At 34.4% G+C, this 15,809-nt stretch overlaps 2 protein-coding genes across 9 annotated transcripts in view; one reads left to right on the forward strand and one right to left on the reverse strand.

Annotated features, from left to right (window-relative positions):
• Positions 1–15,809, forward strand: part of LOC106878127 (cilia- and flagella-associated protein 300) — a 204,188-nt gene that overhangs the window by 104,232 nt on the left and 84,147 nt on the right. The window lies entirely within an intron of this gene.
• LOC106878126 (uncharacterized) overlaps positions 1–15,809 on the reverse strand; it is a 73,527-nt gene that overhangs the window by 11,531 nt on the left and 46,187 nt on the right. Inside the window, exon 1 of one of the 3 annotated variants that reach the window (XM_014927245.3) lies at positions 4,618–5,974. The exons of 1 other annotated variant lie outside the window; for it this stretch is intronic. The gene's annotated coding sequence lies outside the window, so the exon portion shown is untranslated. Of the gene's footprint in view, positions 1–4,365; positions 5,975–15,809 lie in introns of those variants that run through there. One more of the 3 variants, XM_014927247.3, reaches the window with a different exon arrangement.

Below are 15,809 nucleotides of genomic sequence, written 5' to 3' on the forward strand. Positions count from 1 at the left end.
ATTGCACTGTGACAGTAAGTTATTGGTGAGCATATCTGAATTCCCAGTTTGAACTAGTTCATTTACTTTGCATTATTAGACTTATTAGGCAGACGTAAGTGTCATTACTTCTCATACCCTTTCATCAGAACATGTTTAATTGTGAAATTAGCATTATATGTTCAATGTCATCAAAACCTGGTCAGATCAACTTTGCTTCATCCCTGCTGGGTTGATAAAACGAATACCAGCATTATTTTGAGGACTGATGAAATAGATTTTCTCAGCCAGCAGCCTCTAAAAGAAAAAAAAGTAATCATTTGCCAAGCCTCTACATTCAAGCTGTAAATTTCATTAAACTTTATTTTATCCTTCATTCTTCAGTATAATCACCCTATCTTTATAATTATATATAACAAAATAATCTGATGATTTAGTAACCTATGAAATAATATAACTCTATTCTATCAGAGTAATGTTTTAATTTGATTTATTCATTCAATCAGATAAAATTATTAATATTGTGTATATCTATTAAATATGCATATATTTCTGTGTGTATTTGTGAGTGCATATGTGTATGTATGTATATCTATATCTATATATATATATATATATATATATATATATATATATATATATTCTTTTACTTGTTTCAGTCTTTTAGTCAAATAAACCTACCCAAGGACTTATTCTTTGCAAGCCTAGCACTTGTTCTATTGGTCTCTTTTGCCGAACCACTAAGTAGCGGGTACATAAGCACACCAACATCAGTTGTCAAGCGATGGTGGAGAGACAAACATAGACACACAAGCATATACATATATATACGATGGGCTTTTTTCAGTTTCCGTCAACCAAATTCACTCACAAGGCTTTGGTCAGCACTAGCTATAGTAGAAGACACTTGCCCAAGGTACCACACAATGGGACTGAACCTGGAACCATGTTGTTGGGAAGCAAGCTTCTACAACACAGTCACACCTGCGCCTATAATATATATATATATATATATAGGCGTAGGAGTGGTTGTGTGGTTGCGTACGAATCACATGGTTCTGGGTTCAGTCCCACTGTGTGGCACCTTGGGCAAGTGTCTTCTACTATAGCCTTGGGCCGACCAAAGCCTTGTGAGTGGATTTGGTAGACGGAAACTGAAAGAAGCCCGTCGTATATATGTATATATATATATATGTGTGTGTGTGTGTGTGCGTGTTTGTGTTTGCCCCCCCCCCCCCAACATCGCTTAACAACCGATGCTGGTGTGTTTACGTCCCCGTAACTTAGCGGTTCGGCAAAAGAGACCGATAGAATAAGTACTAGGCTTACAAAGAATAAGTCCTGGGGTCGATTTGCTCGACTAAAGGCGGTGCTCCAGCATGGCCACAGTCAAAATGACTGAAACAAGTAAAAGAGGTATATATATATATATATATATATATAATATAATATAGCCGTTGGTTATGGCTGGTCAAGAATTAACCATTGGTTTTGCACCTGTAATGTTTTTAGAAATATAGGCGACTCTTCTTTCACACCTGCTCCCTCACGTGTGTGTGTATGTATGTAGGTGTTTGTGCGTATTCCCCAAACATTCACATACCAACCAAAAGAGGAAGCCACTTAATTCTGCAAGATATTCTGTCAACTTTCACTTCATTTCATGTCTTCACATAAGAATATTAGATACGATGAGAAGAGGAAGAAATGAGAAAAAAGAAAACTTGAAAAGTTCATCGGAATCAGAGAAAGTAACCAATGAGATTTTAGGAAATCTGTTGTTAGTTTTGGCAGCTTATGTAAACATTCACACGAGCCAGGGCATTTCACACTGAACTGGCTCTCAATATTTATTCATTCATTTATTTATTTTGCCATAAACACGTTACTTTTTTTTTTACAAAACGAAACGTATAAGCGTTGATGAGTGTTTGTGCATGTACATATATAGATATGTGTGTGTGTGTGTGTGTGTGTGTGTGTGTGTATTTGTACACACACAAACACACACACATGGATGTGTAGTTAAGAAGCTCGCTTTGCTACCACATTGTTTCTATCCAACGGGCCGACGAATGAATTTGGTTGACGGGAACTGTGTGAAAGCCCATCGTATATATGTGTGTGTATGTGTGTGTGTTATTTCTTTACTGCCCACAAGGGGCTACACACAGAGGGGATAAACAAGGACAAACAAACGGATTAAGTCGATTATATCGACCCCAGTGCGTAACTGGTACTTATTTAATCGACCCCGAAAGGATGAACGGCAAAGTCGACCTCGGCAGAATTTGAACTCAGAACGTAGCGGCAGACGAAATACCTATTTCTTTACTGCCCACAAGGGGCTACACACAGAGGGGACAAACAAGGACAGACAAACGGATTAAGTCGATTATATCGACCCCAGTACGTAACTGGTACTTAATTTATCGACCCCGAAAGGATGAAAGGCAAAGTCGACCGCGGCGGAATTCGAACTCAGAACGTAGCGGCAGACGAAATACCGCTAAGCATTTTGCCCGGCGTGCTAACGTTTCTGCCAGCTCACCGCCTTATACGTATGTGTGTGTGTGTGTAAGTCCCTTCCCAGCGATTGACAACTGGTGCTGGTTTGTTTACGTCACCGTAAACTTGCGGTTTCGGCAAAAGAGACCGATAAAATAAGTGCCAGACTTACTTTAAAAAGATGAGTACTCGGGTAGATTTGTTCGACTAAACCCTTCAAGGACTGCACCAGTTTGGCTGCAGTTCATTGACTGATAAAGGGTGTGTGTGTGTGTGATTTGATATCCACCAACAAACAGGGCTGAAAAATGGTCAGAACGTGCACTTAAACAGCGGGTCATCAGTTGACTAAGGCGCACCCACCAAAAGATAAACTGATTTTTTTCAAGCTCTTTCAACATTAAGAATTTCATTTTTCCTTTACGCAGTGAACTCAACGTTATTGCACCCGGAGCAAGGAAGCGGGGCCGATGGGAGTGGGGAAAATAGTTAAGGAGATGAAGCAGTCAATGTAAGTAATACTAATTAGCCGTGTTGATAGCCGATTTTCTTTCCTTTTTTTTTTGTTTCTTTCGCGACTACTTCTCTGCATTGTAAGGGCTTACAACATTCGAGGTTCTCCAGTGCCTTGTAGGCAGACCAGGAGGTGAACAACCCCTAAAAAGGAATGCGGACTTGAAAACACCAACCTCACAAACAGCCAGTTAGACAAGATAGTTATTTGCGATGATCTAGCATGGCCGCAGTCTATTGACTAAAACAAGTAAGAGAAAGTCCGTGAGAGTGATGAAACCTCATCTAAGGTGGTATGAGTGCAAACAGAACCGTCTTAATAACATTATAAGATCCCCCGAACAAAGCCATGCACTCTGGCCATGTAGTATTTATTTATTGATAGCAAAACACTGCATACATAGATTAGCATTGAGCCTCTAGACCGGTGAGGCTCCTGGACAATGTACCCGTTCCTTGAGACGGCATTTAGTACAAAAAATAATGTCAATTTCCTGAACCAGACCAGAAGAAATAAGACTATCGGAATAAAAAAAAAAAGCAACCAATGAGAGTTTAAGAAATTCGTCGTTAGTTTTGGCAGTTTATGTAAACATTCACGCGGACCAGATTAATTCAAACCGAGTCGCTCCTCAATTGTAGTTGTTTTCAAAACTATAAACACTTTACCATTCAACAAAAAACAAATACGATACAAACAATAGTGTGTGTGTATGTATATGTATGTGTGTGCGTGTAGATAGATAGATAGATAGATAGATAGATAGATAGATAGATATGTATATATATATATATATATATATATATATATATATATATAATCACATTAAAAACGAACGAATAAATCATACGGTATCGCTACAATAGTTTCATTAAGAAATTTCATTGCAGTCTAGCTAACACCTTACAGGCGGGTATGCATGAAGTACAACATTTATAAGATACTGCAACACAGAGATGTTGCGCTTCATACATACTCGTGCGGTGTTACAATACAAAATCTGTTAACGAATCAATTGTAGTGATACAGTATAACCCATTCGTTTGTTTTTATTGTGATTTTACACCATGCTGAAGTTAGCTCAAAGTTGCGGATTACCAAAACACCAGTGGAGTTACTGGATCGTTTACCTGTTGATTTGTTTTACTGTATAGCCATTAATGCGGTGTGCTTCACTTTGATATGCACCTCGATCTTAAATGGTACTCTTTAATGAATTTATATGTGTGTGTGTACGTGAGAGTGTATATATATATATATATATATATATATATATATATATATACACACACACAAATCAGAATAATATACAAGATGCGTAGTTGTGCATGTAAACGTACGTACGAATGCATGTATACACTTACTTATCTTAAACTCATATCTTTTCAATAATGGAAATCTGCGTGTGAATATCGTAGTTACAGAGGTAAGATCCACACGAACAGAGTTCGCGTCCTGGTTTCGATTTCGAGTTCCACATTGATTCGGTAAAACCCTTTTGGGACATAGGATGTTACAACATCCCAACTCTTTCTTATAAATCTGTAAAGTTGTGTGAATGTATTTGCACTTATTATGCCATGTAATGAATGAAGTAAACAAAAATATATACTCACTAGAATATACAGCGAAGCGAGAAAACCGCTTGTTGCTGCCTAGCAGCTGTCGGTAGATTTAATAACACTTCTAAGGCAGATGAATTCTGTCAGCAACAGACTCGATCACATGACCTGTTTAATATTCATGTTCCTTTTGGTCAGTTAACCTACCGTTTGGGGTGTGACTTAACAAGGCGGTAATAACAATCCTGCCCACCAACAAACTTCTAATAAAAATAATAATAACTATTCTGAAAGAAATAAAGAAAGTGGTGGTGGGGGGGGACGTGATTTTTCTTTGGCGTAAAGCCAGCTACCTCTGTAATTCATTCATTTTTGTGATTCAATGAAAACCTATTTAGAGAATGTGTTTAAGCTCTGGAATTATCTTATCGAACCTAACATGATCGTTTCACCAAAGATGTTGACAGATCTAAAAATGCGTTTTTTTTGGTTAATGAAGTAGGCCAGGCGTTGTTTATCCCATCATTACAGAAGGCCTATGTTGAAAGGCATTCTAGCCGTGGCTACCTCGTCTTTTCAGGCAGTTTATCTCAGACTACATAAAGCAATGTTCTTCCTTTTTTTTTAAGACAATAGGGTCTGATTTACGAGGGATTTGGTTACTATTTCTTGCAGGTTGAGCAACCACCTAGAGACTCCATATGGCTCGTTCCATCTTTTATATTCTAGGATAGAATACCTGTTTATCTCGGGTTACTGTCCCTTTCAATCGAAGATTCTATTTCAACGCTATAGGTAGTGCTTATTCATTCGAACAGGCAAACCGCTCAAATGTTTTGGACAGTTTTCAGTATCTTCAGAGAAAATACTTAAGATGATTGACTGTAGGAGTTAAATATATTTCGATTTTGATTTACATGAGAGTGGGGAGCCACCAACCACTTGTGTATTTAACTAAGAAACACGGTATGTGTGTACATACACTCACTGTTTACAAATCAACCAGAAGTTTGTTCTTGTGTGTGGGTGTGTTTGCCGATAAATATTGAAGTTGTACCCTATCTCTTTAATTTCAATACTTTCGGACATTTTTATTATGAAATTATAATTAATATGCACTTAAACAGGATAGGTAAAAAAAAAATTTTGAGACACGACTACGAAGTTATTTTTAGTAAATAATGATTTAGTCACAAAGTCTCAGTTTTGTGGGGTGGAGTACAATTGATTTAATCAATTCTCGATTAGTATTTAGTTTATCGACCTATAGAGGAAGAACACAGAACGTAAATAATGTTAATAATAAAAGTAATTGTTGAGCAAGTTTGTTGATTTAGTTTTTGTTTTTTTTATTTATTATTGGCATAAATTTTCAAGTTAGACAACCATCCCTCCAAACCACTTATTTTATTTCTACTACACCTATGAGAATAACGTGGGAACATCATCAGCTGTCATACGTGAGAACACGTGTTAGTTATAGTAGTTTTACGATTTTTGTATTGCTTGTACCCAGCACACACATGGACAGCCTTGTGTGAGACATTCAGAATTTTGCTTTGAGTTAATTACAACGATATTAATCATCCTACTCGGTTCTCTTGTTTATCTTACCATTTCCTATTCTCCACCCAGTGGGTCCTTTTCATACTTGATTTATTTTCTCTATCTCTCTATGACGATCTGTTTCAGTTTTTCACAGTTGTAATAACACTGTGCGCTTCGATCATTAAATAATACGTTTTAAATAAAAGATGCAAACATACGCGCTACTTATTGAACATCCGTCTTAGAAAATAGAAAAATAAGATTTTTTCACAAGATATGAACACAAAGATGTCGAATTTGTTGCCAAATGATTTTAAAAGATATGGTAGTTATTTAGTTTACATTAAAATTTTTTGGAGTTTTTGTTTTTTCTTTGTCGTTTTTTGTTTTGTTTTTCTCCTTTCAAAAAAAAAAGGTGGGTCTTTCATGTCCCATATTAAATGATCAAATGGGGTCGTGACCTCAGGATTGGGTACTACTGCTCTAGATTTCTTTGACATATCTCGAGATAAATATATACCACTAGCTAAGTTTGACTGAAAGGTACTGTTATAAAATTCAGGGTATTATTTGATCCTTTCACCCACACGATTTTCACCAAGAAAAAAAAAACTCGGATTTTTTATTTGGAATCAAATACCCTGACCTTCTAATATACAGCAAACCCCTTATTTTTGTTCGGAAAAAAGGGGTGGGGGAAAACCGGACCCCCTCCCTCCCCCACTATCATATCCCATAATCATGGGAAACTATTTTTTCCATTGAATTGCGGTGACCTCCTAATATGCTACAAAACCCTTTGGTGGGGGTCCGGAAAACGGGGTGAGGTGGGGTGGAACCCTTGGAAATTTCACCCCCACCCCCATTTTCAAATATTTTTTGCTATTTCTTTCTTTACCCATAATTTTAGATAACATTTTGCAGAAATACGTTTTCGAGAGAGTGTGGAATATATTAGATTGGAAATTCAAAGAGGTTTGCAATGAATAAGTGAAAAGGCAGAGGTTATAGAAGTTAGTGGTAACAAAGTGTGTGGAGAGATAACGAACAATAAATTCATCTACAAAAAAGACGTTTGAGTTTTTGCCTGTGTGAAACGAAATAAAAGTATATTAAAACAAAATATCTTTTTCCTACCTCTTAAAATCACTTGATATAATATATATAATAATCCCAGATTGCAGAATAGATTTGAAAAACTAAAGCATTTTCCCTTTGCAATTTTTGGCGCCGAAATCAGTTTCATTTTTGTAGGTGGGAGGGAGTAGAGGAGAAAGAAAGTGGGTGACAAAATTTACCTAAACTTTCAATGGTGTGACAATATATCATAATTATATATATCATTATATATGATGATGATCATCATCATCATCGTTTAATGTCTGCTTTCCATGCTGGCATGGGTTGGACGGTTTGACTGAGGACTGGCAAGCCAAAAAGCTGCAATCAGGCTCCTGGCTTGCTAGTCTTCAGTCAAACCATCCAACCCATGCCAACATAGAAAGTAGACGTTAAACGATGATGATGATGATATATAACGATATATATAATTATGATATATTGTTACACCTTTGAAAGTAGGTAAACTTCATTACATACTCCCTCTCTCTCTCTCTTTCTCTCTATCTCTCTCTTTCTCTCTCTCTCTCTCAATCTTTCTCTCTCTCTCTCTCTCTCTCTCTCTCTCTCTCTCTTTCGATCTCTCCCTTTACACACACACACACACACACACAAAAATGAAACCCATTTCAGCACCAAAAATTGCAAAGGGAAAATGCTTCAGTTTTTCAGATCCTTTCTGCAATCTGGGATTATTATATATATTATATCAAGTGATTTTAAGAGATAGGGAAAAGATATTTTGTTTTAATATACTTTTACTTCAATTCACACATACATGCAAAAACTCTAATGTATTTTTTTTAGCTGAATTTATCATTTGTTATCTCTCCACACACTTTGTTACCACTAACTTCTATAACCTCTGCATTTTCACTTATTCATTGCAAACCTCCTTGAATTTTCGATCTAATGTATTCCACACTCTCTCAAAAACGTATTTCTGCAAAATGTTATCTAAAATTATGGGTAAAGAAAGAAATAGCAAAAAATATTTGAAAATGGGGGTGGGGGTGAAATTTCCAAGGATTCCACCCCACCTCACCCCATCTTCCAGACCCCCAAAAGGGTTTTGTAGCACATTAGGAGGTCACCGGAATTCATTCAACGAAAAAAAAATTTCCAATGATTCCAGGATATGGGGGGGAAGGGTTCTGGTCCCCCCCTTTTTTTTTCTGAACAGAAATAAGGGGTTTGCTGTATATTAGAAGGTCAGGGTACTTGATTCCACACAAAAAAATCCAAGGTGTTTTTCTTCTTAGTGAAATCATGTGGGTGAAAAGATCAACGGGGGTGGAGGGTGAAATTTCCAAGACTTCCACCTCACCTCACCCCGTTTCCTGGAGCCAAAAAAGGGTTTTGTAGAATATTAGGAGGTCACTGGAATCTATTCAACGAAAAAAAAAAATTTCCAACGATTCCAGGATATGAGGGGGGGGGGGTCCGGTCCCCCACTTTTTTCTGAACAAAAATAAGGGGTTTGCAGCATGTTAGGAGGTCAGGGTACTTGATTACATGCAAAAAATCCAAGTTTTTTTTTTTATATCTTAGTAAAAATCATGCAGGTGAAAAGATCGAAATTTACCAAATTCTGTGCTATCAAAGTTTACAATATTTTAATGAAATACCTAAATATAAATATTGTTTTAGTTCATATCAAAGGTAATATAGAAATTAATTACAGGTGTGGCTGTATGATAACAAGCTTGCTTCCCAACTACATGGTTCCAGGTTCAGTCCCATTATGTGGCACCTTGAGCAAGTGTCTTCTACTATAGTCTCAGGCTGACCAAAGCCTTGTGAGTGGATTTGGTAGAGGGAAACTGAAAGAAGCCCGTCATGTGTGTATATATATATATATATATATATATGTGTGTGTGTGTGTGTGTGTGTCCCACCACTTGACAACCGGTGTTGATGTGTTTGCGTCCTCGTAACTAAGTGGTTCGGCAAGACAGACCTATAGAATAAGTCCTAGGCTTAAGAAAATAATAATGAAGAAAAATAACCCAGAAATCGCAATACACAGATATTGTTTTGAGCTGAGTTGGGGTGCTAGACTCCCTTGTTCAAAAATATAAGGACACAGATTGTGTCGTATAGCCAGCTGGAGACGATATCTCCTGGGGCTAAATTACAGCCACATTAGTCCTAAACCAGGACTGCCGTGTTATGTTGGCAAACAATCTTTATTACAAAGTACTGTTGCTGAATATCTCAGGTTGTGAGATTTAAAAATAGTAATTTTCTAATTAAGAAAATAAGTCCTGAGGTCGATTTGCTCAACCAGAAAACCTTCAAGGTGTTGCCCCAACATGGTCGCAGTCAAATGAGTGAAACAAATGAAAGCTACAAGATAAATTACTGCAAATTAGTTTTTAAATAATTTTAATCACTTGTGGTTGTTTAACTTTTGTTTGAATACTTCTGAAGGTTTATTTATTCAAACATACCTTTTCATTTTGCTATCATTTTTTTTTTAATATATATAGCATAGATATAGCTAATTCATTGGCTTTTAAGATCTTGCATATTTTACATAACCGGAATAACTTATAAATATTATGTGTGATGGACCACAGTAAATTCACACAGTGTTGCATCTGTGGCACAGATTGGTTTCCTGAGTGAAACCACTTTCCTTTAAATTTGTCCTTAATACTCTTTTGGAAAAGTATGAATTTCATAAATTCTCATTTTCTTTTCTTCCAAATTCTCAAACAATAGATAAACTTCTGTTTACATTGTTGGTTTGCAAGATTCTAGATGTGTAATTGTGTGTTAACCCTTTAGCATTCAGATTACTCTATCAAATGTAATACATATTCATTCACATTGATTTGAATTAATCATGCATTATCTCGTAGCTTTCAGATTTCAATAATGTAATTGTTGATTTTTACAATGACATTGTTAAGTAAGTGTGAGAGGCCAAATCAGGACTGTTTGAACATAAAGTAAGTAGAAAATTTGGGGCTGGTTTAAATGCTAAAGGATTAAAACAAATTTTGTTGTATCATGGGAAGGCCATTACTCCAATAATAGTCATATGCTCTGGTTCAATTTCATTACTTTAGTACTACTCCATTGGTTATTTATTTAACCAATTAACTAATTGATCGCTTGCTACTCAGTTAATCAATCAATCCATTGTTTATCAAAGTCCTTTCATTGCCATTTGTAACTTTATCAATGACATGCCCTGTCACCTCCAGATTTGCTGGCTATGAAAGGACTTTCACAAACAAAGGATTCATTGATTAACCAAGTGATAAAACAAGCAATAGATTAGTTAGTTGCTTAAATAACTATACAATTGACTTGTAATATAGAAGTGGAATTGAATAATTGATGCTTATATTTATAATTTGCGTAGTGACCCTGTCAAGATAATCTTTCCAGTCATTGTTTAACCACAGATAAGCCTTGATCAAGTAGACCTATTATAACAAGTATTCCAGTTGCAACCATCCCATCCAGTGAATGAAACAAAGGGATATGCTAAGACATCCCAAGAGGCTACACTTGTTACTGGCTATGCATATAAAATATATTCTTTAAATAATCAATAATTAAAAAAGCAATCTTAAAATGCTCTTTGAAAATATTACAAATTGGTCAATTTAAAGAAGGTAAGTTATTCCGGACATTAAACGATGATGATGGTGATGATGTCTTCTAAATAAAGAACATATTGTTAAGTGAAGAATAACATAATATTGTTATTGAAAACAAAAAGAAAATGTTTGAACTCTTTACCTGTATAAAGAGGAAAATCGTTTGTTTTGAAAATTAATTCTGATAAATAAAGTCAATGAAGACAACTTTGAAAACCACTTGAATAGGAAGATGAAAGAAGATAATGCTGCCCTCAACTTTATGGTACCTGGGACACTTTTAATGTCTAACTGACTACCTGGTGAAGATTAAAATTAAAAGTGTCTTAAATCTGTTTATAAATTTAAGAAAAGACTTGAAATAAATTCATCCTTGAAATTGAATGTACAACATTAAAAACCTGCGCTTAATACCAGAACATTTTAATTTACTTTTCACCAGCTGGTCTTGTGTCAAAATTTGAAACCAATTTACCTTTAATCTATACACATCTTCACCACCCTTTCCCTTTCACTCTCCTTTCTCTCTCTCCTTTTCCAACAAGGGTAGCCATGTAACAGTATATGATTTCGTTTTTTGCCCTAGATATGTTCGGTCACTCCTTACTTAGATATTTCTTCTTTCATTAAGGTTTTACTAAGTTTCTCTATTCTGACCTCCTGCGATTCCCAGTTTCTTAAACGACCTGCTACAAATGGATGAATGTTCTTTATGCATTTCTTATGTTCTAGCTGTTCCTGGGTAAATTTAACTTTGGTAGGGAATCTGAAAAATGTGGTGTTACTTTAGAACACAACTATGATATTATTTGTGTTAGATACTCTCTAAATTGTTTTCAGACAATCTCTTTCAATAAGGAGGGATGCACTTTTGAGGTAACTCATTTTTTCTGTATAAGCTAATATGTTAGTGCAGATATATTGGTGTTTAGCCAGTGTTATTGGCATTTGACAATTTTTTTTTTACAGCTTATAGCTGTTAAGATTCATAGTTTAAGTCGTTATTGTGTATCTCCTTGGTCAATCCTCATTGCACAGAACTATGGTCAAAGATGTTCCACCTGTAACTGTTCCATCTTTTTTTCAGGCAGTATGCATCTAGAACCACATCATGTAATGTATTAGTTGCTTGTTAAGGTGTAGGGTATGATTTGAGAGATATAGTTGCTTAAATAGCTGCATAGAGGTTTTTTAAAGAATGTTGTAGTTAGTACCATAGTTTTGATATAGTAAGTCTTGCTTCTATTTGTTGCTGTTGTCTTCCTTGGGTAAATTGTATTGATGTGCATAGTGAGTTCATGAGGTTTACAAAAATGTGGCTATCCTTTTAACGTTTGCTATAAGTTAACAAAGCTGCAAGTTTCAGTATTGTACTTAACACAGCTAATCTAGACATTTGCTGTTGCTCCTAATAATGTTGTGCCCATAGTTATCCTTCTTAATTGTTGGCAAATCTCATTATTGATTTGGAAATTAGTCATTCTTAGGCATGGTGTTAACATCTCCATGATCTTATCATTTGGCATTTTAGTGTGTTTGTGGAGCTGTCTTTTTCTTATCTTGTTCTGAGAACTATAATACTTCATATGATCCCAACAAAAATTATAATCATGTTTAATGACTCATACAAACATTTAATGTTTCATATATTTCCTGGCATATGACCTTGTGCTAGTTATGAGATACAACTCAAGATTTTCTTTAACCAAAACATTAGCATCAATACCCATTCAGCAACTGAAAACCATAAATAAAAACCTGCTCAGAATTTAGCATGGTGCCTAAGCAGAAAGATTTAGGGTGATGAAAAAGAAATAGAGAATCATAGATGTTATATAATTTCAAAATTGTATAAACTGGCCAAGTTCCTACAAACATATTGGAATAACTATCACACTTCATGCTGATCATTTTTTTAAATTTATTTTTCTCATATTTTTCTCAAATATATTGAAGCCACAGCAAATTTTTCAATCAGTATTTGTTAGCTAAACATACTACCACCCTGTTTCTTCTCATTTCTTTAACATATACAAATATTTCTCATAGATAAAAAAAGTCTTATGCACATTATAAAAATTGGTTTGCCAAATATAAGAGAGTGGTATGCTACAAATGAAAATGAAAAACTTGTGATTCACGAACAATAAAGAGCTAACATATGTTTCTGCTTGTGAGCCTGCAATTGATAAAATTCTAATCTTATCTTGAATTTTTAGCTAAATCGTTCTTAACTTGATTCGTTTGACTTGATAAAGTAGCTAAAATTAGAATTAAAGTTAAACAAGATTAATATCTTATTAAGGATGCAAGAAGATTTTAGTGATAGCAAATACTAGTTATTTTGATAAAAATTGTTTTGTGAAGTGACAAGCTCCCAAAACTCAGCTATTAGCACTAGTTGCACAGATACAACTGTCAATTTGCACTAAATAACTTATCTCCTGTAAAAACAGTCTCCACTTAAAGTCTGAGTCAGTCAAGTTAGACAGAGAATTTAAGTATAACTTTTTCTGTGATTTGATGTTTTGTTTATTTCTCAAACAATAGCTCAGAATTTAGAATCACTAATGAACTATTGTAATTTGATTTATTTTTGTCTTTCTTTTTGTATGATTGTTATTAAGTAATTTATTTACTTAACTTGATGAAAATTCTCACCTTAGCACAATTTGTTTTTTGTTAATTATACTACTGTTGTGTCCAAAATATGTTATTTTTACAATCATTAAGAGAGTATTTGGCTGAGATTATAGAATACAAGTAAACAAATTATTACTTTATATCAAACTTGGGTGTAAAAAGTATCTTTAATTGAATCTTGTTTAAAACTTTTTACTGAACAACATCCCTGTTTAATCGGCAGTATTTTGATTTAATCTATGGTGTAAGGTAAGAGGCTTTCTAACCCTTAGAAGACAATCAGATCCATCATTTTTTTATTAAAAAGAAGACAGGTTGCATCTCATCAATAATATATGTACATTTTTTGTCTATTATGATTCAAACATTTTTTGCATAATTTTAAAAAGACATCCTTATTGTTTCTGTATCTCATAAGAAATGGCTCTGTCTTCTTAACCATTTTCCAGGGACTATAAATGGAGCTGTGTATGTCATCTGCTAATTCTCTCCACAAATAACATTTCTAGCTTTTTCATGAAATTAATCACAAATGCACACTACAGACATATGCTCTTTCTCTCTCTCTCTCTCTCTCTCTCTCTCTAGAGAGAGAGAGAGAGAGGGGGATATGGCTGAGGAAGATACAGTAAGGAGAAAGAACAAGAAAGAAATTCTGAACGTATTTTGTGATAGATGACTGAGGAAGTTGTAATCAAACAGAGAAAGAAAGTAAAAATGTATAATGAGAGATAATTGAGATAGATACAGTAATATTTTTAATGCTGGTACTTTTTACCATTGTGTGGCAATGAATGCTATCTATATCTCTAAATTTTATCTAAAATTTATGTTTCCATTATTTATTCCATACTTAAATAATCTCCATTTTGACAAGTGCTATGCTAGCTTTCATTATAATCCAGTCAGTTTTCTATCTTTTTTTTTTATATATATCAAGTCAGTGAAATCATGTAAACAAGATCTAAATTAAACATATAAGAATGAACTTTTATCTTCTTTTAACCAATTATTATAACAGAACATTCTAACCTTCCTAGAAAAAAAAAAAATACTAGATACCTTATCTTTTTAAAACTAAAACCACATGCCAAACTTTTCTTCTCTTTTGCTTTCTTTTATTAAATTTTTTTGTTCTTTTCTTCTAGTTTCGTCGTTATCCTACAAATTTATTAGTTGTTACATGTTATTCTCTAATTTCACTATGAAACAAAAATTTTAAAAAGCAAAAAACAGTTTTCTTAATTACTCTAGGTATTTCAAATTAAAGTTAATAAATGGCTTTTTGAAACCACTTGAAGGCTCTCACTGAGAGGTCTAATTTATATAACATCTATGATATTTTTGAAGTAAATCTAGATTTCTGAAATATCTTATCTAACAAATTTGAGGATGAGCTACTTGGGGTGCCATTTTATTACCTCCTGTGAAGATCTTCCGTCATTTTTTTAGATCTACCCTTTTTCATCTATTCCGTTATTGCATGAAATTCAAGTGTAATTATAGAAACTGTCCTTTTTGAATATAATTCAAATAAATCTCTTTGAGATACCTAGTCAAAGTAAACTGCATGAAGAAGTTATAATTCTGCACCCACACATTTCTTAGAAATTGTTTTCCAAAACTGAAAATATTCCACAGTTGCTATGTTGTTTCTGACACTGCCAACTCACTGATATACCTAAGAAAGCATGTGTGTGTGCATATGTGCATATATATATATGTGTGTATGTATGTATGTATCAGACTGGAGCCTGGTGTTGCCATCCGGCTTCACCAGTCCTCAGTCAAATCGTCCAACCCATGCTAGCATGGAAAGCGGACGTTAAACGATGATGATGATGATGATATATATATATATATATATATATATATATATATATATATATATATATATATATGTGTGTGTGTGTGTGTGTGTGTGTGTGTGTGTGTGTGTTTGAGTAAATGAATAGAATTGGTTTTTCTGATAATCTTTCCACATTAAAAATTTTATCTCATTCTGTCAATTTATTAGATGTAAACACTTAACTTATAAACATCTGATTATTAAAGTGGAAAAGTTATTAGAAAAGCCATTTCTATTCATTTTTTCAAATATATTATGTTGTACCAAGGACTTTTTATTTCCTATTCTACTATATAAGTGTGTGTGTGTGTGTGGCCCAAGACCTCTTAAAAAAGGCATTTTTTAAAGAGGTCTTGGGGATCTCACGATACGCCATAAAGCTAAACCCTTTATGGACAGGAAACCTAAGGTAATCCCATAAACCGGCCTTCCACATTTTTAATATATACTGCTTTACATCTTAGAGTGTG

This window comes from Octopus bimaculoides, chromosome 3 (genome assembly GCF_046866305.1).
Source record: "Octopus bimaculoides isolate indiv1 chromosome 3, ASM4686630v1, whole genome shotgun sequence".
Taxonomy (NCBI): Eukaryota; Metazoa; Mollusca; class Cephalopoda; order Octopoda; family Octopodidae; genus Octopus; species Octopus bimaculoides.